This window comes from Cryptomeria japonica, chromosome 4, assembly GCF_030272615.1.
Source record: "Cryptomeria japonica chromosome 4, Sugi_1.0, whole genome shotgun sequence".
Lineage (NCBI taxonomy): Eukaryota > Viridiplantae > Streptophyta > Pinopsida > Cupressales > Cupressaceae > Cryptomeria > Cryptomeria japonica.
Window position 1 is genome coordinate 437,537,156 of NC_081408.1, and position 25,740 is coordinate 437,562,895.

Genomic DNA, 25,740 nt, shown 5'->3' on the forward strand with positions numbered 1-25,740 from the left:
ACTAGACCTATCCCTCCTCGTCATGATGGACTTGGTCTCCTTCCTAAACCAAAAATTCCTCCTTTATATGGAGCAGTTCCTCCTCCTTCTTTTTATGGAGAGAAGAGACCTTCCTCTTCTCCTATTGTTCAACCTAAGAGACCACAACCTAAACACCCAAGTGATAAGGATGAGAACATTCCTCCTCCTCAATCTTCTTCACTTCCTACTAAGACTAGACGAAATCGTTCTGCACGCAAACGTCGACGAAAGCGTCGTCTTAGAGCTCAAGCAGCTGCTTCTCAAACTTTGCAATCTCCAAAAACACCTTCAACAAGCATTATTCCATTTTCTCCAAAATCTCCAAAACATAAGATGCATGATGGTCTTGATCCTGTGCGAATTAAAGACCCTATTTTTATAAATCTTGATGATGCTATAGATGAAAATGTTACTTCTCTTGCTTCTGATAGTGAATATGAACTTGTTGATATTGATAACCATTTATCTAATAAATTTTCTAAAGCACTTATCCTAGCTCCTAGACAAGAACAACGTGGCTTGGAACATGAACATAGCCCTTGTTTGGATCTTGTGATAGCTCCATCTGCTGTGTTGAATGTTCCTCCTCTAGCGTGTTCCCTGCCTTCCTGAAACATTGATCAGCAAGATCGGGGGGTAGATGACGTGCTAGACTAGTTACATTAGCATAGCAGATTCTCTCCTCCTCTCTTGTGTTACTTCCTCTATGTGTTATTCTCATTCTTCTATTTGTTGTCCTTGGTGTTGTCTACTTGAGGATGATGCAAAGCATTGAGATCTCTCGATCTCTCTCATGTTGACTCAAAAGACACATGTGTTCCCTTCTTCTAGGTGACCTTCCTTGATTGGGGAATGAAGAACAATTATGCATACATACATATGATATACATGAATTATCATACAGCATACTGACCCCGAGGAAAGTGAAGTCACCTCGTGCTTTGTGTTTTGTGTCTATTATCCTTGGGTTTATCTCACACTTGGGGGCTAAATCCTTGTGATAACGTGCTCCTTTCCCTTCTCATTCTTATATGTATCACTACCTTAAAGCAATCACCCCCGGTGAGGCGTGTGTGATCGCTTTAACGTAGGGGGGCATACATCCCGTTCATATCTTTTCAAGATACTTGAAAATTTCTTGGCAAATTTAGCTTTGCCTTGAAAATTTTTGATATCTTTCTTGCATGACTCATAGTGAGGGAACCTTACTACTGACAGTCATGGTTCTCCCTCGTGATCTTCCCTTTTACTTTTTCAATCGAAGTCGTAAGATCCTTAGTCCACTGGGGGCTTGGTGTATCTTGCCTCCTTGACGTGGTGAAAGTCTTTCAATGTTGTTTCCTTGTACTTTACCAGAAGTATGAGCATACATACTCTCGCTAAAGTGGGGGCTAAATGTAGCATCCTAAAATTGTGACACTTGCAATTTCGACTGCATTTCGGTCTTCACGATGGAGACCCCGAAACTTGTCCACGACACCAAAAACTGCATTTTCAAGCACCCTGGCCTGAACCTCCTTTGCACCCTGTTGTCCCGGGAGGTGGGACCAGAGCGCCCAGCGCCCTGGTCCTTCAGGACTAGGGCGCCCAGTGCCCTGGTCCCCCAGGACCATGGCGCCTAGTGCCCTGGTCCCTGGCCCTATTTTGGGCCCGGTCTCCTATGGGACTTCGGGTCTTTTTAGTTTGCAAATTGGAAATTATCTTTCCTGGTCGGCCTAAGGTCGGGAAAATCAGTCTTTTAACCCTAATTGGCAAGTATATAAACTACATTTTCTCTCTCATTTTGGGTAGAGAAAAGGTAAGAAGGGGATATGTGTACAAGCGTGGAAACTATACTCAAGCATTCAAGCATTCAAGCATTCCTTCAAGATTATTTCAAGTCTCCATTCAAGGCTAAGTGTTGCATTCAAGACAAGGATTCAACCATTGAAGAGGAGATCACTTACAACATACAACATCTATACCTTCGCACATAAGGATACAAACATCCTTACAACAAGGTATTAGTACTTGTTTTACATTACAGACATTTACATTTACAGCATTGCTCATTTCTTGGTTAATTCCAAAACCGGGGTTTGACCTAAAGGCAAACCCCTAATCCCTAACCCCCTAATCATCTTTGCTTTTCTGTGTGTAGGTTGTAGGTATGCGGCTGAAATTGGAGATCTAGAATCCTTGTGCAGAGACGAACAGATCCCCCTTCGTTTCGCGGATTTTTCAGAGGACCGTGGCGCTCGGGCGCCATCGTCCAGGCAACTTTCGCTCAAATTTGCAGGACAGCGCCATATCGACATTTTACTGCTAATTCCAGGTCCGCAGCTTCATCCTATATCCCTAACTCAGTTTATAAGCGAATCTTTCTCACTTTCTATGCATTCCTAGCTTAATTCTTCTATGCACATTCTTTACAAAAGAGGGTAGCCTTGCTGTCATAACCCTTGAAACTCATTTAGCATCCAATCTTGCATTGCGTGGGATTGGATCTTGTGGGTTTCAACCCCTCTTTTGAATGTAAAGTCTCTCCCCTAAGTGAAAACCATCAACCCTAGTGAACCTCCCTTCTCTCTCCTTCGAGTTGGAAGAGGGGAGAGCAACTAGGGTTCGATCGCGATTTTCCGCTTTACAGTTAGGTTAAGCAATTCAAGCAGTTCAATTTTGACCATTGAATCATACTGCATTAAATGCAACAATCTTGAATCGATCTCAAGACATTCTCCATCATCCATTATCCACCGATTTCATGGCGGCTGATAACCCATCACGTGTTATCACCGTTTAACAAACTTCGCACATTCCCAAGGTGGATAGGGATAGTCTTCTTCATGCAATATCCTTCACGCACACAGGGCTTACATGGAAACACAATCTATTCTCCGTTATACTGCTAACTCATCACACAAAGATCACCGATTGAGTCACATAGGCTTGAGGTACTCCAACCAGAAATCCTGAAGTGGAAACTACCTACCAACCAGTAGTCATAGAATGCTTCCATGTGCCGGTTCCCACAACTACATGCCGGTTCACCTTGACATGCCGGTTCACCTTGAACAAATATACCACTTCACTTTGGTATATATACCAGTTCACACATATGTCAATTCTCTTCATATCACATATTGACATCAATGACAACATACAATATCATTATGTCCTCATACCGGTTCACATAATGCCAACAATCTCCCCCTTTAGCATTGATGGCAATATACAAAGATATCTCTCCGTTTCACATCTTCTCCCCCATTTTCTATAGATATCTTCTCCACTTCACTTCTTCTCCCCCTTTGACAACAATGCCAAAGTGGAGGCACAAGCATCCCTGTTCCATTATGTTGTTCCCCCTGAGGAGTAGCACCCTTCAACACATCAATCAACAAAAAATTGACTATACAATATCTGACTGATGTGGAACAAATATTTTTAGTTCACCTCCTGAAGGGGAAGTAGCCCCAATTCACCTCTTAAATGCACAAATGTAGCCTTTGGGAGAGGCTTGGTGAATATGTTTGCTAACTACTCCTTACTAGAAACATGTTCCAGTGTAATCTCTTTATTCTGAACCTTTTCCCTCAAGAAATGATACTTAAGCTCAAAATGCTTGGTTCTAGAATGTAAAACCGGATTCTTTGAAATATTGATAGCACTTGTGTTATCACAGAATATACTTACCGATTCAGATACAAAGATTTTGAAGCCATTTAAAACATGCTTCATCCAAATTGTCTGAGTGCAGTTCATGAGAGCTGCAACATACTCCGCTTCCGTTGTAGACTGAGAGATACAACTCTACTTTTTACTCATCCATGAGACCAGTCTACCACCGAGAAAGAATTCACCACTGGTTGTTCTTTTCCAATCATCCACATTACCTACCCAATCAACATCTGTGAATACTTTCAGAATGAAATCATTGCTATATGGGTACCACAATCCATAGTCAACTGTTCCCTTCAGATACCTAAGAATCCGCTCGACTGCAACCAAGTGGGATTCTCTTGGAATTTTCTGGAACCTTGCAGTGATGCCAACTGCATGTGCAATATTCAGTCTGCTATGCACTACATAATGCAACTTACCAATCATTGATCAGTATTCCTTCTCATCAACTAGTGCAGAATCATCCTCTTTTGACAATTTGCAACTGGTCACCATCGGTGTACCAACCGGTTTGCTATCTTCCATGCCAAAGGTCTTCAACACCTCTTTGACATATTTGGACTGAGTGATAAAGATTCCATCTTTCATTTGCTGGATCTGCAGTCCAATGAAAAACTTAATCTCCCCTATGAATGACATCTCAAACTCTTTCTTCATCTCATCAGCAAAGACATGACTCATCTTGTCATCTCCACCAAAGATAATGTCATCAACAAAAACCTCACAGATCAAGATCTGATCTCCTTCAGACTTCAAGTAGATATTACTATCTTCACTTGTTCTCTCAAATCCAATCATCACAAGATGGGAATGTAGATGTTCATACCATGCTCTAGGTGCCTGCTCTAGACCATATAAGGCTTTATGTAGCCTGCACACTATATCACTGTCTTCACATAGGGAAAACCCATTTGGTTGCTCTATATACACCTCCTCTTCAAGCACACCATTTAGGAATGCAGATTTTACATCCATTTGATATACCTTGAATCCTTTAAAAGCTGCATATGCAAGAAGCATATGAACTCCTTCCAATTTGGCTATAGGAGCAAAGGTTTCTCCATAGTCTTCTCCTTCTTCTTGAGCATATCCTTTGCACACCAATTTGGCTTTATTCCTAATCACCGTGTCATCCTCATTCAGCTTGTTTCTAAAAACCCTTTTGGTACCAATGACATTTTTACGCTCCAGTTTGGGTACCAAGGACCATGTACCATTTTTCTCTATCTGGTCAAGTTCCTCTTCCATTGCCTTGATCCAGTCTTCATCTTTATGAGCCTCTTTGAATGATTTAGGCTTAAATTCAAAGATCATACATGAGTTTTCTCTGATCTTTCTTCTTGTAAGAATTCCTGGATCCTTATCTCCTATGATCTGCTTAGGATCATGATTCATCTTGACATACTGAGGAATGGTCTTGACTTGTTCTTCTTGCTTTTCCTCTTCATCCTCATCTTCATCAGTATCAGCATTCACTGATTCAGGAACACTGTTACTGGTACTTGGTTAACTGACAATCGGTTCATTTATAGCTTGCTCACTATCGGTTTCCTCAATTTTCTCAGAGGATTCATCAACTCTTACATTGATAGTTTCCATAATTCTCTGAGTCCTATTGTTGTAACACTTGAGAGCTTTCCTCTTAGTGGAATATCCTAGGAATATTCCCTCATCACATTTAGCTTCAAATTTGCCCTGATGTTCACTCCTCTTGATGTAGCATTTGCTACCAAATACCCTAAAGTAGCTAACCACAGGTGTCTTACCGGTCCAATACTCATAAGGAGTTTTGTCCTTACCTTTCTTGATGAGTGCCCAGTTCATTGTGTAGATTGTAGTGCTCACCGCTTCTCTCCAAAAGGTGTGAGCTACCTTTCCTTGAATCAACATGGTTCTAGCTACTTCAACCACAGTCCAGCTATTCCTCTTTGCTAGGCCATTCTACTGTGGAGTCCGGGGGGTAGACAGTTGCCTCTTGATGCCAAATTCTTCACAATACTTGTTGAATTCATCAGAAGTGAATTCCTTTCCTTGATCAGTTCTGAGACACTTGATCCTTTTATCGCTTTCCTTCTGCACTGATGCTCTGAAAGATTTGAATTTCACAAAGGCTTTAGACTTGTCTTTCAAGAATGTGACCCACATCATTCTTGAGCAGTCATCAGTGAGAATCATGAAGTACCTATCACCCTGCACACTTCTAGTTTTCATAGGACCACACAAATTAGTATGCACAAGGTCAAGCAAGTTGTCAGCAGTGAAAGGTTTACCTTTAAAGGTTGAGGAAGACGTTTTCCCCAATTGACACTCTCTGCACAAGGTATTATCCAGTTTTCTTAGCACCAACAACCCTCTAACTGCCTTGATCTTACTAGCCTTCACAATATTATCAAAGTTTACATGGCAAAGTCTCCTATGCCATATCTAGCTATCATCAAACTTAGCCATAAGACATGTACTTATATTTGCATTTAGATGAAATAGGTTACCTTTGGTCTACATGTCGGTGGCCACCGATTCACCATCTTTTCCTTTGATTCTGCAAACTCCATTCTTGAATTCTAGAGTGAGGCCACTGTCATTCAGCTGGGCAACACTTAGAAGGTTGTGTCTGAGACCATCAACCCAGTACACTTTGTCAGCACTGCTCTTTCCATTCAGAGAGATGGACCCTCTTCCTTTGACCATGCATGGTGCATCATTGCCAAAGCGAACCACACCTCCATCATACTCCTCCAAGGATAGAAACTTGCTTCGATCACCAGTCATATGGTGAGAATAGCCACTGTCAGTGATCCACTCATTGCAATTATCAAACCGGGAGACAAGAGCCTTCTTGTCTGACACATCTTCTTTGACAACAACAAACACAATATCTTCATTTTCTTCATCCTCTGATTCTTCATCTGTGACACCTTCATCAACTACCACAAAACACTTTCTCTGGTTTCCCCCTTTGAATTTCCTGAACCTTTCTGGTTTGTTCTTGTTATCACCATTAGGACAGTTTATAGCAATATGTCCTATCCGGTTACAAGAAAAGCATTTCAAAGGTAGCTTACCTTTGTATTTACTAGTTCCTTTAGGAAGCTTCCTAGCAAGGAGAGCTTCAAATGCCATCAGAATCTCCTCATCATTCATTTCTCTGCTCTGTCTAGGTTCACCACTAGTGCTAGCTTCTTTTCCTTTTCTGGATGGTATAGTAGAGGCTTTAAATGTTGATTCAGTCTTTTGAACACTACCATCAAAACTATTTAGCTCATAGGTGGTCAACTTGGCTATTATGGAGTCCAAGGATACCTTAGTCTTGTCTATTGATCTCAGCTCCTGAATAGTAGCAACCCTTATTGCATAGACCGACAATACGGATCTCAGGATTTTGCTTACCACAGTGGAATCTTCTATTTTACCACCTGCACTCTTGATTTCTCCAACAACTATTTTGATTCTTATTCCATACTTTTGAATGGTCTCACCTTCAAGCATCCGCATATCTTCAAACTTCCCTCTCAAGATTTCTTCCTTAGCCTTTTTTACATGTTCATCACCACCATAGATATTTTCAAGAGCATCCCATACCTCTTTGGGATTTACCTTGTCCTAAACATCAATAAACTCAATGTCAGATAGACTACTAATAAGGGCTTCCATGACTTGCCCGTTTTGTTGTATCTCTCTCTTTTGATCATCAGTGAGAGTACCAGTAGGAACAACATAGACATTCTCAACATAACTTCAGTGTTGAGCACCCATACTTCTGATGAATATCTTCATCCTATCTTTCCATATACCAAAATTTTCCCTCTTAAACTTTGGATCTTCCCTCTTCATCATTTGACTGGGATCTTTACCTCAAGCAGTTAAGCTTAAAACATAGAGGACCTGGAGGATTCTTTGATACCAATTGATAACTCAATGATGAATGAATAGTACCAAACAGGTACTAAGAGGGGGGGGGTGAATCAATACAGACAAAAATACAGTCTAAAATTGGTTTGATAGAAAATACTCTAAATGACTGGCAAATAGTGACACTGGTTGAAACAGAGTGCAACTAGTAAGACCCAAAACAACTAAAACAATCATAAATCGGTTACTCACTTAGCTTTCCTCTTAGCTCAATACTATAGTACCATTACACCCTCATGTATGAACAGGTAAACTATCATAAGATCTTCATAATAGTTAGTTCAATATGTTTTATAGACAGGCATAAAACACAGAACCATCATATGCTTAATAGGTAGTAACAAAGCATCACAAGATAAAGGCATCATACATGACATGCATATTTTCACATGGAAACCCAACTAGGAAAAACCACGGTGGGGATGAATACCCACAAGGTGTTTTTGAACTCTTTAGAAGTCCGCTCTGTTAGGAGCCTTGTCCGGTTAAAGACATTACAATAGGTTCTGCTAGGAACTGATCCTGTTAGGGATCACCTGGTTAAGGGATGGCTACAATACCCAGTTAAAGGTTGAACCTAGTTAGGGTTACCTTGTTAGAGGATTTCAAGAACTCAATAGCTAAAGGATCTCTAGAGCTCTATAGCTTCCCAGAACTCAATAACTTTGAGTTACCCTATTAAAGGATTTCACAATTGTTGAAGTGGTTAAAGATCAACAGGAATTACAATGATTTGGTAATAGCACTCAATGCTAATGCAGATCCATTTTGGCTCCTCTTCACCTTCTGCACATTCACTTTGCAGGTATATCTTCTCTCCTTTGGTCTGGAAAGAATCACGTATCACTTCCCTTGGATACACACATACAAATTTTGCCAACAACTTTAGAAAGAAACACAACATCGACCTTATAGAAAATAGACAGGTCGGTAGCAAAAACCCTAAACCCTAAACCTGTTAGGTTAAGCAATTCAAGCGGTTCAATCTTGACCGTTGAATCATACTGCATTAAATGCAACAATCTTGAATCGATCTCAAGACATTCTCTATCGTCCATTATCCACCAATTTCATGGCGGCTGATAACCCATCACGCGTTATCACCGTTTAACAAACTTCGCACATTCCCAAGGTGGATAGGGATAGTCTTCTTCATGCAATATCCTTCACACACACAGGGCTTACATGTCAACACAATTTGTTCTCCGTTATACTGCTAACTCATCACACAAAGATCACCGATTGAGTCACATAGGCTTGAGGTACTTCAACTGGAAATCCTGAAGTGGAAACTACCTACCAACCGGTAGTCATACAATGCTTCCATGTGTCGATTCCCATAACTACATGCCGGTTCACCTTGACATGCCGGTTCACCTTGAACAAATATACCACTTCACTTTGGCATATATACCAGTTCACACATATGCCGAATCTCTTCATATCACATATTGACATCAATAACAACATACAATATCATTATGTCCTCATACCGGTTCACATAATGACAACAACTAGTGTGTAAGCGATATTCTCAGAAAGAAGGAATTGATTATAATGAAACCTTTGCATCGGTAGCTAGAATTGTGGGAGTTAGATTATTCTTGGCTTTTGCAGCACACAAGAACTATAAAGTATATCAAATGGATATTAAATGTGCATTTTTGAATGGAGATCTTGAAGAAGAAGTTTACATTTAGCAACTTGATGGATTTTCTTTGATAGATAACAAAGATATGGTTTGCAGGTTAAGGAAAACTTTGTATGGGTTAAAGCAAGCTCCAAGAGCTTGGTATGCTAGATTGGATAAATATCTTTTGAAGATTGTTTTTTCTAAAGGTAATGCTGACAACAACTTATACTATAAAGTGACTAATGATGACATCTTGGTTATAGAAGTTTTTGTTGATGATATAATCTTTGGAGGAGAAGATGGATTATGTAAAGACTTTTCTATTAAAATGCAGCAAGAATTTGAATTGTCTATGATTGGAGAGATAAAATTCTTTTTAGGATTGCAGATTTCACAGACTGATAAGGTATATTCTTGAGTCAATCCAAGTACTTGAAGGAGTTACTAAAGAAATTTGGGATGGAAAACTCTAAACCGGTAAGCACACCTATGAATACAAATGACAAATTATCACTAGGATGAATCTACACCTGTTAATCCGATTAGGTACAAATCTATGATAGGAGACCTACCGTATTTGACACAAACAAGACCTGATATTATGAATGCAGTATGTATTGTTTCAAGATTTCAGAGTAATCCTAGAGAAAATCATGAATCACCAGTAGAAAGTATTTTCCGGTACTTACAAGGCACTACAAATCTTGGCTTATGGTATCCTAGAGATGAAGACTTTGGATTATGTGCATACACAAATGCAAATTGGGCAAGAGATGTGGATGACAGAAAAAGCACCACCGACAGAGCATTTTTTCTTGGAAGCAGATTAATTTCTTGGTTGAGTAAGAAACAAAGTTGCACATCTTTATCAACAACAGAATCAGAATATGTTGTAGCAGCAACTAACTGTAGACAGGTATTATGGTTTAAGAAAATGTTGAAGGACATAAAGGTAATGTAATGCCCTGCAAGGAAACCCCTAAGGGTTTAAGTTAAAAACACTCAATTAGAGTGTAAATATTTTTTTTTTATAATAATACTAAGAGTAGTTAATCATAGGTTACAACATTAAGATAGATTGAAGTTATCTCAAAGTTATCTCTAACTGGATAACACAGCGGAAGGCTAAAACGATCCTAAGGAGTTTCCCAACGCGATTGCATAACCTTACACCTAACTCAACTTGCGTCATTAGATCCATTAAACTGGATAACATAATTGCGAGATAATGCATAGATCTTGATTATATATGTGTTCAATGGTTTGACACCTTATAACTTTAGGAAGCGTTCATTTACTTTGGTGGTTAGGAGGCCATTGAGAGGTTATTTATTCATTGCACTTAAATTCATAATTACATTAAGAGGCCTCCAAAAAGGTTCATGCGTTTAGTATAATGAAGTTCATTCATTGGGTTTAGGGTATCCATTCACAATCGATATCATCCTTTAATATTAAAAGTATGGTTAATCAGACGAGGTTCATTCATTAAGGGTTAACTACAATTAATAGAGTGAGGTCCCTTCATTTGATTTCATGCATAGCCAACTAATGAGTTGTAGTTCTTATATGAAAGATAATATGTGAGTAGCCATAGAATTCATTTGGAGTTTTTGATAATGCAAATAAATGGACTGATTTCATTAAGGTGGATATGCATTAGGACACACGAGAGCATCCTTTAAATTAAAATATCGTTAGCTAGATGACATTCATCATTTCAAGGTTAGAATAGTAAGATCATAGAGACATTCTTCCATTAGTATTAAAATACAATTATCTTATTACACATTACTCCTTTTTTTGTTAAATGAAGTTAATATGAGAGAGATACTTTTACTAAGATTTAATGTATAAGCAACCAATCAACTATTTCCCATTTTAGTTCAATTTTAGCAATCATAAGGGATTCTTTTTATAAGGATTATAATATGGATATCTAGTTGAGTCCACACAATTATCAAATTAATCTGGTGAGGGTTATTGGTTATAATTACAACATAAATAACTAAATATATTCATCCATTATAGTGGAATATAATTAACATGGCGTTGCTCATTTAAGGAGATAAAAGTAATTACCTATATGTAGATCATCCTTTAGATTCCAACTTAGAAATTATAACATTAATTCTATCTTTGTTTCCCCTACTCAATTGTTCAATTTACATGCTTAATAACAAGTTAATCCAATGATGTAACCTAGCAAGATTCTTTCCACTGTTACTACGTTTAATTAACCTTATCAAAATACTTTTTCCACAACTTTAATTACAATAATTTAAATACTTTGCCATAATCATAATTTACAATGTTTTATAAATCTGATAACTACATTTATCAAGATAAATAATGTTAAGCACTTAGATTTAAATTCATTAAATTTCCACCATATACTTATACAAGAATACAACCATCCATGATAATTTAAAGCATAAAACAAAGTAAGCTAACAACATCGCATAACACAGATATGATCTCGGAGTTCACCCCTAAAGGGCTACATCTCCGGGTCTGCTCAACTGCAAGACCCCTTTGGTATTATAACGTTAAGAATACAAAATTTATAAGTCTTTTACATCTTGCCACTTGGGCAAATATAATCAATATACAACAGACACCCCGGTTGGAATTCACATAATGATCCCTTTTGAAGCGGATCCTATCCAATACATCAAAGCAAAAGCAACAAAGATTTCTTAACTGGTGGTACCCTAAATGGAGACTTGACCAACGTTGGTCAGACAAAAGCAATCAGATGACGGGGACCCAACATACCTATCTAGGCCATGCTATTATAACAGACACATCAAATTTCCAAAAGAATAAGCCATGCTCAAGCGTTAACGGGTAATTACAACATTTTCTCAAGTTGGCATAAACGTCTAAACAGATTAATTAACCCTTAGATAAGCACTAATGACAAATTGGTTTACAACAATAGTCTAGCCCCTTTTCTAACGACACAAAAACAACCCTTTCTACTACAAGAACAAGATACATTAAGAGTAAATGAAGAAATGGAAAAATCATTTCCGGGCTAAATTAAGTCTCTATTGCCTACATTTAAAAATTAAAGACCATTACCTCCAATCAATTTACTCATTATCATATAACCAAATATCTTTCGATTAAAAAATCACAGTGAAAGTCATTGCTATATTAAAGCCCAAAAATGCATATATGTAATTAATGATATTGGTTAAATAGATGCTATCTATTTTAGCGTGTATTGAAATATAAGCATTTATTCCTTTTTTTTTGTTTAAAAAAAAAAAAAAAACATTATATTTCTAAAATAAAATCCCAACTCCCTTTTTTTTTAATAACACAAATATTACTTGAAATAAATCTATTTTAATAAGCATCTCCTTTTTCTGTAAATACCATGAAAACCCCAAACCCGAGTTTTAATCATTCTTAAAAAAAATCAAGTGAAAATAATAATAAAAAAAAAACATTTTAAAAATTAAAAAGGGCGGCCAAACCCTAGGCGGTGAAACCCTAGGGCGGCCGTGCCTGAGCCGAAGGGAACTGCGGCCACCATGACGGGTGCAGCCCCTCGGCCTCCACACAGTGGAGTCGGGGGATACTGCGTCCGCCATGGGGAACGCAGTCCCTACGGCTCCCCCACACAGTGGCGCCGGAAGGAGCTGCGGCCTCCAAAGGAGACGCAGTCCCCTTTGGCTCCCACTGTGTGTGGGCGCTGATAGGTATACTATGAGTGGCACATGGGGAGGGGCGGGTTGAGCTTCGGCTCCCCCCCCGAAATCCCCCAAATTTTTGTATTATATATTTTTTTTTTGTTTAATTTTTTTTGACTTGATTCACAATCCGAAATAAACCATATTTTTTTTGCATAAAATTTTAACAAGAATGAAATCCTTCATTTTTGCATCGTCGTTTTTATTTCTATATTTTTGTTTTGTGTTTTCACAAACCTGTTCTTTTTCCAGATTCACCCAAAACTCCATTATGGGACAAATATCTCCACATCAGGTTTAAAGCCACAAAATTTATTAAGAAACAAACATTTGATTCAAGAACAACCAAATTTTTAAGGAAAAACTGAAACTAATCTTCAAGAACCTTCATGGTTAAAAAAAAAACATTTATTTCTTTTCTTTTCTTCAACATTTCATGGAGAACATAACAATAAACAAACGGGTAGATTGGAATCCTACCTCCAAATGCATTTCGGGGAGAGATTTCTTTGACGAAGAGCTCCACCTGCAACTTCAAGCAAGAGAACTCCATTTTCTTTCAACATTCTTTTTCCCCACCTCCATTTCCCAAAAGATCCCCCAAAAGAGAGAACCCCCAAAAACATTTCCCAACTAGTTTAAAATGAGAAACCCTATTTTTGCCCTAATTTTCAATTTCGAAATTAGGCATTTATTTTTTTTTGAAAATAAAAGAAACATGAGAATGGAAATCATTATTTTCCATTACTCAATAAATCTAACTTGTTTTATTCTTATTAAAATTAACACGCTTCTGTTTCTTATTTAATCTTTAATTTTAATCTCTCTATATCAACTTAGGCCTACTTTTCTATTTCGGAACTATTGACCGGGTAAGGCGTTTTGATTAATTCAATTTTCTAAAAATCAATCTTTTTATACTATATCAACTATACAAGTAAAAGGAAATAATTTCTTTTTAAGTAATAAAATTTACCCTTTTCTCTTCCAAAATGCGAATGTGAATTAATTTATTTCTATTTCCCACATGACTTTAAATCTTTCCTTTCTAAAATGCATAACTCATTAAATTCATTATTATCGAATTTAACTATTAAATTGACTTGTTATAACATAGTAAAGTGACCTTTTTAAATAAATGACTAATCTAATGCAAGAGTCTTATTTATTCTAATTTCTCAACTACAAATGCGTAAAAGTTACAAATGCGTAAATGATCACACTAACCCCAGTTAAATACCTTAAGCTTGCTACAATAATAATTTAAAGCAATCTCTTAAATTAATGATTAATCATATAAAGGAAGCTACCCATTTAAATTTCTAAATTACTAATGTGCACGTCTACTTATAAATTTGAATTTAATACCTAGAACAACAAACTCCACTTACCTCGTGCAAGGCACGCAAAACAAGGGAGTCCACCAAATCACATGACATGAAATCCAATGAAAAGTGAGAGCCCCACGAACCACACATGTGATGCTCACCTGACCATGGCTAAGGCAAGACGAGAGTTATATGACCACCAAAACCGAATTCTAAAGATGAAGGAGGCATACTCAACCTTGCAAATCCCAAAGGAGATGAACCTTGCCTTAGGCGGTGTCGTAACTGCAATCTCCTGCACTCATGAATCACGCAAGCATACATATACATATACATATTCAATGAAGGCGTTAGCTCGAGATTTATCACAAGAGTTAGGAAACAATTACATATACACAAGAATCGATGCAAAGGCACAATAATAAGTATGCACAAGTATTTATATTATCTAAACTACACATTGCATCATGGTTAACCTACCATTCAAGAATGCCACATAGGAAGTCAATCAAGGTCACACGGGTTTTACAAGTCCGACTAGGGTATGGGCATTACAGGTAAAATGCAAGGAACCTATAACTATCTATTGTGATAACACTGCAACAATTGATATATCTAAGAATCCGGTACTACATTCCAAAACCAAACATGTTTCTATCAAATTGATATTTTTGAAAGAGAATGTTGGAGCAAAAGAAGTCAAAATGGTTTATGTGAATACTAAAGAATAGATTGCAGATATTTTCACTAAGCCTTTTCCTAAGCAGACTTTTGAATATCTTAGAGTTTTGGCATATGCACACTCCAATGAGACATTGTATGTGATTGAAGGTTTTGTCATTGATGGCGACCTTACAATCCTATGGCACCGGCAAGGAATTATACCGGCAAGGCATTACACTGGCAAGATAGTTCACCAGCATCAATGATCACACTCTACACCGGCACTCAAGACACTGGCACCGACACAAAGAAATGAAGTATACCGGCACAGAGGCCGACAGGATTTTGTTATATTATATTTTTTTATTATTGTAAAAACTTTGTAAGCCGACTTGGCATGTTGTGAAATGACTCTTATATATAAAAGAGATCATTGTAGACATTTTGTAAGGTAGTGAAAAGTTAAGAAAGTGATGTATGTGAAATATTAAGGCAGACCTATTATGCGAAATATAGGTTAGAGGGTTTATGTAAGAAGCAAAGCAACAAATGGTACTGGATTAGGCATTATAGATGCTATTGTAAAGCAGTACAAGATATTGGATTTGTATAATCCACATTGTAAGTCAGCGAGACTTCCCATTGAGTAGTGAGCTCTAGGCAGTTGGCCTTCTTGCATGTGCAGGCCCCTCTTGTAAGTAAAATTCCCTTATTGGCTAGTAAGTGGATATTGTGGGTCACAAATCCCACCGAGGTTTTTACCACACCGGGTTTCCTCGTTAAATCTTTATGTCATGGTGTGCTTTTCATGTGGATGTTTTTAATTCTATTTATTTCATTATTTCTTGCATACCGGTACACTGTTACAATATGTTCAGCATGTTTTAAGATAAGAAATTCTATATACCGGTTAGATATCAAAGTAGAAGATGATTTAAGGGCAGCTCAGGATATCATTCAGGCACTTCAAGAAAATTTTACTGTTGCAAGAAATAAGAGAAGAGAGCTTTGTGAAAAATTGCAAAATGAGAATGATGAAAAGGAATCACTTAATGATATGATAAGAAAGTTGAAACAAGAGAACATGACAACAAAGAATGAGATGCAGGATATGACTATGAGATTTTGTAAAGAAATTGAGGATAGAAAGAAGAATGAAGAAGAATCGACTAGAAGACTAAGTGATCCAGCAAATGAGAACACAAGACTTAGTTATGAAAATGATTTATTGAAGACAGATCTGATGCACACTCAGAATGACTCCAATGAATTGATGAGACAGAAAGAAGTCTTAGAAAGAGAACTAGAAACTGCAAATCAACATAAAGAAAAATTCAAGAAAAGCTCAGAGGAACTTGACACCTTGTTGAAGAATCAAAAACCTAAAGGTGACACTTCTGGAACTGGCTTTGAAGTTGGTGAAAGCTTCGGTACAGCAAATACTCAGGATCACAACAAACCGGTAAGACAACCTAATGCTTATAAATTCAATGGAAAATGCTTTAACTATAATAAGTATGGTCATAGAGAAAATGAATGTAGATCTAGAAATTATCAGAATATCAACACACCCACCGGTCAATGTTCAAAATGCAACAAAGTTGGTCACAACTCTAAAATTGCAGAATGAATGTGAAATGTTATGTTTGCGGAAGATTTGGACATTTATCTAATAAATGCATAATACAAACCGGCATAGGTTATGGGAAAGCTATTCAGAAGAATAATGTAACTTGTTATGCATGTAACAAGATTGGGCATATTGGAAAATTTTGTAGAAGTAAAGGATCACCGGTAGACAACAAAAGTTCTAGCTTGAAGGGTGAAGAAAAAATTGAAGAGGTTAAGCAAGAATCCTCAAAACAATGGATTAGAAAAGCTGATCTAAATATTGGGAATACTCCTCCACCGGTAGAACCAGTCAATGCTTCATTGATAGGATAGAGTGATGCTTCACTAGTAGGACAGAGCAGTGCTCCACCGGCAAGAAGTTCTTCATCTAATTGAAGAAAGTTTCCTTGAGGGTTTGGCAATCTAATAAAACATGTGCTATTACTCCCTCGGTTAGAGATAAGAAGTTGAAAATTACTTTATTACCGACAAACAATGTTAAGTGAATACTTAACTAGCATGCATTTAATGTGGTAGCTGGCAAAAAGACCTATAAAATTGAGGTTTTGGCTCCATCTCATTTTACCAAGATTTCAAACCTACGAAGAGCGCGAAGATTCTGAGCTAAGGCATTTCGAGCAAGAGGCAAGAACACTTCAAGCAATCATCCATCTTAAAGGCAATAAAAGGTATTTTATCATGGCATCCACCTCTGCACTTGAATATATAGCAAACCCTACTATTGTCAAAGTTATAAAAATTCCTAGGCCCGTATTTCAATTAGTTCCCGAAGTAGCAAAGAAAGATGATACCTTAGGTGCTTTTTCTCAAATTCCTAAGGGAGTTGTTTATGCTGAAGACCCCAGAATTTACATTCACTGCAACATTAAGGAACTAGAAGATGAAGAGATTAAAACCATGTTTAAAACTATCATATGTGATGAATCCGAAAATGTAAAAGATGAACATAAGATCATTGAAACCCTAGGATTTACAGAGATCCTTAGCATTCCTGAATTCCCCAAGGATGTGACTAGGATAGTCTTAAGCAGGGTACATGGTGAATTTTTCTAGTTAGATGAAATTCACAAAATCACCAAGGAAGCTGTGAAAGTTGTCACAGGGTTATCGACCACCGGTAAAAGGCCAGACAAGACTAAAAAGGTCTCCAATGACCTAGTTATAAACCTAACTGGTGCAACATCCGACAGAAGATCCTTAAGAGTAAATGATGTAACAAATATTAGTGTAAGATTTATCAGCATGATATTAGGATATAAAGCTACTCATGCAAATAGACTCAATTCAATTTCAAGTCTATGCATTAAGAGTGCTTATGATATGGTCATGGATAATGCAAAGATTGATGTATGCGAGTGGTTGAAGGACAAATTAATTGACAACTTAGGCAAGATTAAGAAGAACAAGAAAGGAACTTTTAAATTTGAAAATCTGCTAGTATGTCTGATGCTACATATAACCAAACAGGTTCCCGATATAGGCTACAAAGAACTTGGATATTATATACCGGTAGGTAAACAATTAACAGAACTATTCAAAATCATGGGAGAAGATAAGGAAAACAATATCCATGATTTCTTTCAAGCACATAAAGCCAAAATGAAGAAAAGAATCAGATTATCACAAAAGATTGTTGACAAATATAAGGATGAAATATGCTTTGTAATCAAGAAGGATGAGATCTGGATGGAAGCAGTCATCCCTAGGACAATTTGGGTAACAGAGATGGGCTATGAAACAAATGATCATATAATTGAAACTTATGCTAAAGCACTTCTGGAAGCCCCTAAAGAACCTAAGGAAGAAGTATTTGGTAGTGCAGAAACTATTGAAAGCCAAATACAATCTAAGAAAAAAGTGAAAAAGGTTGAGGCAGTTGTAAGAAAAGGTTGTAGGCAAGCAAAGAAAATCAAGGATAAAATAATGGAACAAACTGGTATAACAGAGGATGAGTTAGCAGCTCCACAACCTGAAACTCACCTATCACTGGTAGGTACTTCTTTAGAGAATGACATGCCTGCAACTTTCAAGAGAGTTGTAAGGAAAAGAGATCCCTCATAGGAAACCACACCCTCACCTAGGAGGACAAGACAAAAACAACAAGCAGTGAGATCTCCGGTAACAAAGGCTACACCAAAGAAGAAGAAACTGACACCCAAGAAGAAGAAGAGGACAAATAAGGACTTGGCCCCTCTTGACATACTATTGAATGAAATTACAGAGGAAGGGAAATTGAAGAATATAGAGAAACTATATGACACTCTGACAGTTGATGAAAAAGAACAAGTAGAAAATAGTGTTATATTGCATATGGACATGTATATGAAATTTTTGATGGAAGTAGTAGATGAAGTACCAAATGAACTATTTAAGAGACTGGAAGCAAGGAGACAAGCAGTAGTAGAACTTGACAAGAAAATAAAGATAGAAAAGCTACTTGCTGTATACCTAGTGAATTCACCCAAAGAAATTGATGACTTAATTGCTGAAGCCATCCGGTTAGTATTTTCTACTGCACACCGGCACATTGCTTTAATGGTTGTTAGAGTTAATGAGGTGATTGAGGAGATAGAAAATGCATGGGACATTTTCCTAGTGGAAAAAGAAAAACAAGAAGAATGCATGAGCCACAAACCTATAAAGGTATATCAGAAAGAAAGGGACAAGGGTAAAGGTAAAGTTGGTGGACCACCTAGTATCAAGGTTAAAGACAACTTACCCCCACCTCCTTTGATTACTCCACCGATAAAAACAACAGCTACAAAAGATCAACCGACAGTTGAAAGTATGGATGTAGAGGATGTCAATCCTAATCCTAAAGTCTTATATATAGTGGATGTTGATACTCAAAAGATCAACATTGTGGTAGATAAAGATATAGCTGATAAGATTCACATGGCTAGTGAGCCTCCAGTAGCTAAGCAAACTGATAACACACAGGAGAATTCGACAGATGACAAAGAGTAACAGGTAGAGACTTAGACTCAAACTAAGACAATGCAACAAATAGAGCAAAAGGCTCTTGAACAGGAACTGCAACAGAAACAGGAACAGGTTCATAAGGAAATAGTGCCACCGACAACTAGAGAAGTAGAAAAACCATTGCTTACCTACTAGAGGTCAATACAAGCTTGGTTACTTCCACTGGCGGTACTCAGAATATAGGTTCATCATCAAGCTAAAAATCAACCAATGTGACTGAAGTACTATTGGATTCAATTAAAAAGATAACAGATTGTAGCTCACAAGCTTATAAGGCAATAGATGACACAATACCAATTTTGAAGGTAATTGCTCCTAACTGTAATATAGACAATAAAGATTCTTTAGGACAACTTGATACCTTGTGTAAATATATCATAGAAAACATTGAGAAAATAAAGGAAGAGACATTGAAGGACAAATTGGAAATTGAAAAGCAAAAATTCTTTGATTAGCAAGTAAAGAAGTGTACTAGAGATTTTGACACACTTCTACTGGAACTATGTAATTTATTAAAAGAGTACAAAGCTCTGTATAAAGACACCTATAAGACAAAATTTTTGACTATAGATATAGATAAGAAGATGAGCAAGGTACAGGATGAAATTAATAAACTTGGAGATAATTTTGTTAACTCACCTAATACATTATCAGTTTTTGAACAGAAGATAACAACTTTTGAGGAAGAATTACTTAAATTAGAAAGAGAAAAAGAGAGAATAGTGAATAAGGAAAAGCATCTAAGATTAAAACTGAGTCCAAGATTGGACTATCTAGCATCATTATAGAAGGAAATATTTGAGGCACTGATATAGGGACATAAAACATTGGCAGAGCATTTGCAGCATCTCACCAATACAGTTAAAAGAACAGAGACAACAATAAGAGATAGTAAAAAGTTTATGGAGAGTATAAACTTGATTTTGGCGGATCTATTTCAAATTGTAACTACTTAGTTACAAAGTTGAAACTACAAACTCTATTGACATCTTGACAATCTTTGTCATTGATGCCAAAGGGGGAGTAGTGGGATGAGAAAATTCAAATATCACAGGAATCATTTGCTCAGGGGGAGAACATATTTTTGGTAACATTTTTGGACTTCACATTTTTGGAGACACTTTTTGAAATTTCTCATGAGTGTTGCCATCAATGCCAAAGGGGGAGATTGTTGGCATATGCACACTCCAATGAGACATTGTATGTGATTGAAGGTTTTTTCATTGATGGCAACCTTATATTCCTATGGCACCGGCAAGGCATTACATCGGCAAGATAGTTCACTGGCATCAATGATCACACTCTACACCGGCTATCAGGACACCGGCACCGGCACAAAGAAAGGAAGTATACCAACACAGAAGCCGACAGGATTTTGTTTATTATTGTAAAAAATTTGTAAGCCGACTTGGCATGTTGTAAAATGACTCTTATATATAAAAGAGATCATTGTAGACATTTTGTAAGGTAGTCAAAAGTTAAGAAAGTGATGTATGCAAAATATTAAGGCAGACCTATTATGCGAAATATAGGTTAGAGGGTTTATGTAAGAAGCAAAGCAGCAACCAGTACTGGATCAGGCATTATAGATGCTATTGTAAAGCAGTACAAGATATTGGATTTGTATAATCCACATTGTAAGTCAGTGAGACTTCCCATTGAGTGGTGAGCTCTAGGTAGTTGGCCTTCCTGGATGTGTAGGCCCCTCTTGTAAGTAATATTCTCTTATTGGCCAGTAAGTGGATATTGTGGGTCACAAATCCCACTGAGGTTTTTCCCACACTGGGTTTTCTCATTAAATCTTTGTGTCATGGTGTGCTTTTCATGTGGATGTTTTTAATTCTATTTATTTCATTATTTCTTGCATACCGGTACACTGTTACAATATGTTCTGCATGTTTTAAGATAAGAAATTCTATATACCGGTTAGATACTCATTCACCCCACCCTCTCAGTATCTATGGGAATCCTAACACATAAATCATCTTGGGGTCATACCCCCATCAATAGAGACTTAGACAGTTTATGTTTGTCATCAACCGGCAGAATTAATAGAGATATCTTTTACTCCGACTTTGGTGAGGAGAGCTACTTCTCAGGGGGAGTAGTTGGTATACTGAGTTGGTTGGTATTTTGTATTTGAATCTGGTTTTTGTATTGCTTTGGCATTTGATGTGAAAGGGGGAGAGATTGATATGGAAAAAACACAAGGAAAACACATGCTACTCTCAGGGGGAGAGATTGTTACTTTGGGAGAGATTGATTACTCTTTGTATCTGAATTTTGATTTCTGGTTATGATCTCTTTTTGGGAGATTGTTGGTTTTTGGTATTTGGCATTTCTGTTTTGGCACTTTGATGGTTTTTCCATCTTGTGTTGCCATTAATACCAAAGGGGGAGATTGTTGGTAGTTTGGATATGTTGATATGGTTTTGTCATTGATGTCAACACCTATTAACTCTTATCAACTCTGGCACTTTGGAGGATTGGCAATGTTCACCAGCAAGCAACTGACTTATGCACAGCCACTGGTATCTGGTACACCGACATGATATATTGTTCATTGGCACTTGGAATGACATGGAAAACACTTGGTTATGTTGAAGACATTGTTTGGACACTTTGTCTTGGAGATTTGTTCATTGGTATATCCGTGTTTGCATATTTGTTGTTACCGACAAATAGGTCAGGAATAAGCACTGACAGACTTATCTATTCTAGATCAGCACGACACGCTTTGGAGATGATTTTATTATTATTGTAAATGCATTAAGCCAACATGTTGAATCGGATATTGAATCGGTTATTGATTTACTTGTAAATTAATTTTATTGTAATATCTTCTAGAGCCGACCTACTAAAATTGGTCTTAGGTTATGGTATATATGTAAGATCTTATTTGTAAGATCGATATGCGATTGGGAAAAGGAATTGTAAAAAGGTATATGCGAGAATAAGGAGAGCTATACACACAAACATCATTTGAAGGTGAAGAAGGTTTTTGTGAAAGCATATCAGAACTGAACTGGTACTAAATCTAGCATATGAAGATGTTATTTTGAGCAGTACATCATTATTGGATTTAACCATCCAATTGTAGTCAGTGTGACTCCTATTTGTGTTTAAGCAGTGAGCTCTAGGCGCTTGGCCTTTCTGCATGTGCAGACCCCATTTGTATACACATATTATCTACAGTAGTATCATCTGATTGTGGGTAAGGTTTCCCATTGTAATTTTTCTCCTTACAAGATTTCCACATACAAATATTGGTGTTGTGTTGTGGATGTTATTGTCTTTCTGTTTCATGCATTAATCTTTATCGGTACTACAATTAACTGACAAATTGTCTACCGGCATAAAGTTTGGTTTACCGATATTAAGCATTAAGTTTGGTTAAGTTATTTTTGGTTTGAATTTATTTGACAACTGATTCACCCCCCCCTCTTAGTTGTCTTTGGGACCTAACAACTAGAACTTTTAAGAATTATTCTCTACTATGTCATTTAATACTCTTCCAAAATAGAAATGTGTTTAGAGACATGATGAAGTTAACTATTGTGGATGGTCAAGGAAAAAGACTCCCAACTCAGTTATGGTGTAGGATATGGGACAAGAACAATAGAGACTATGATTACAAGGCATTTCATGATGCCTTTGTTGTGTGGATATTTAGGGCATTTTGGGTTCAGGTTGAAAGGATTCCTTCTAAGATAAGGGTAGTTCTCAGGCCATTGGAATACAACCCAAAAAAGGGTCACACTCATAATTTTGTTGATTGGGTCTTCAAGAATGATCATACTCTCATTAAGGTATATGGATGCAAGAAAGCCTCCCACTAGTTTCCAGTCTTTGTATCAAAAAGGGTTTCCTTTTTAGAATTTATTTGAAGATAATGTGGTTTGAGAAGGAAGTAAATGGACCAAGGAATAAGGGGACTTTATTTCCCCATGTAGTTAGGTATTCTGGAGTGTCTATTGGTTTTGATTCCCTTGAACAAGTTCAAGATAATTTGAAGAAAGCATATTGTCTGAAGGATGGAAGTGAGAGGTTCTATGACCCTAAATGTTATATTAATTCTTTTATAAAATAATTTAAACATCAAATTCACATTGTGGAAGATATTGCCCATAATTTCATGACTCCTCAAGATGTTATGAAAAGGTGGAAAAAGTGGAACTTATTAAATAAATTGGAAGAGGATAGACAGAAGAAGGGGCAACCACATTTTCATCATGATCAAACCCATGAAATACTGAGGTTGGAGTTGTTCTTGAAATATTTTGAGAAGCTATATGGAAAAGCAACAAGCAATGTATCACAAGAGGTTAAGCCTGATCCTCCAAAAAGGCATAGAAAGTTGATTATCCATGATTCAAATTCAGAGAATGCATAAAATTCTCCCCTTCTAAAGAGGCAAAAACAAGATGAGAAGGTAACCATAGTCCCTTATGATGATTCAAAAGGAGAGGGGGATACTGAAGAAGCTGCTAGTGCACTCAAATTGCTTGGTAAAGGTGAAGAGGTTGATAGATCACCTAGCTCAACATCAGTATTTCAAGAGGAAGTCCATGGCTATAAGGCTTAGCTTTTGGAAGGTGAAGAACCTATTGATTTTATGGATCAAAGGGAAGCCATATAAGCTAGATTTGTTGAAGATGAAGACTTTATCAAAACACAAGAATTCAATGACATTTGGATTCAAATGAAAATGAAATATTTCGAGGAGATAAAGCAATTGAAATTGATGGGGATTGAAGAATCTAGACATGAGGAGGTTATTCAACAAACACTCAAGGAGTTGCATCTTGATGAGATCAATTGTACCTTGGAAGAGGCTAAAGAGATGGCACAGAAAAGTGATATGCTCATTTTTCTAGAGTTGGCTCTCAAACATTTGTTCTTGCTTGACCAAGTTAGAAAACAAGATGACCCTACATTTTTTGCTGAGTTTGATAGTGATGAGAAGATAAGTGGATCAAGGTACAATCCCAAAACTAAAGTTTTGGCCACATGGGTGAGTTTTAAGGGCCCTCATAAGCCCAAATTACTTGAAATTGTCAAAGGAAATGATGGAATGGCATCAATGCAAACAATGGAAAACACTTCTCCTTTGGTATCAACTATAAAATAAATGCATAGAGCAATGTTTAATAAAGACCAAGTCAAACATATGCAAGAGAAATTAGAGGATGCACAAACTAGGGAGACACAAATGAAGACATCCATCAATCAATTGTACCTTGAGAATGCTACTTTGAATAAAGAACTACAAAGATTAAAGAGTAGTAACCAAAGAAAGGCACTAGTACTAGATAATGATGCCTCCTCTATACCAATTGATATAAAGGATGATGAAGTGTCAAAAGGAAAAAAAGGATAAATATGCAGAGGAAAATCACCAATTAAGAAGTAAAAATGAAAAGCTTTTACAGGAAATCCCTAAGCAAGTGTTAAATGCTTTAGAACAAGTACTGACATACAGGGTTGATTTGGTGATTAGTAAATGTGATTAAATATATGTTGGATACCAAACTCTATTGGACATGTTAGTAAAATTTGCTAAACATAAGCCACAATTAGATGAGCTCTCCAGGAGGTGGAAGCCCTCTCATTATGATTTGATTAGGATTCATGAGGTTACTCAGAGGGATCCAGATGCACCTAGTGAAATCAAAGAAATAGAGGAAATGATTGAATCTATTATTAAGGAAATAGATTACATAGAATAGGAAGAAGGAAGAATAAAAGAAAAACTATCCTCCTTTCATAGTATTAAGCATTAGGTGATCCCTAAATTTACTGATAAAGAGGGTCGTGCAAAGAGTTCAGAAGAATGTAAAATAGAGTATAAAGACATGGTTTCGTGGATCATTTCCCACTTGAAGGAAGATAAAGACTTCAGTGTTAAAAGTTTTAACATGTTCCTAGATAGGGTTGTTGTACTGGAAAATAGATTCTCAAAGTTTGTGGTCGAAGTTCAAGCAATTACTAGCAAGAAATGGAAAGACCGTTTGCTTAGTATGCTAGATATTCTCCATTACCAATGGCCTACTCATGTTCAAATCTTAGAATGAGTAGATGAGTATTTAAGACCCACCAAGATGTCTTCTCAGAAGAAGAAATAGGTTCTCGAAGGAAAGGAGGAAAGTGGCAAAAAATCACATGTTGAATCAGACTCTGGGGTTATTTCTTCCGCGTTTCAAGC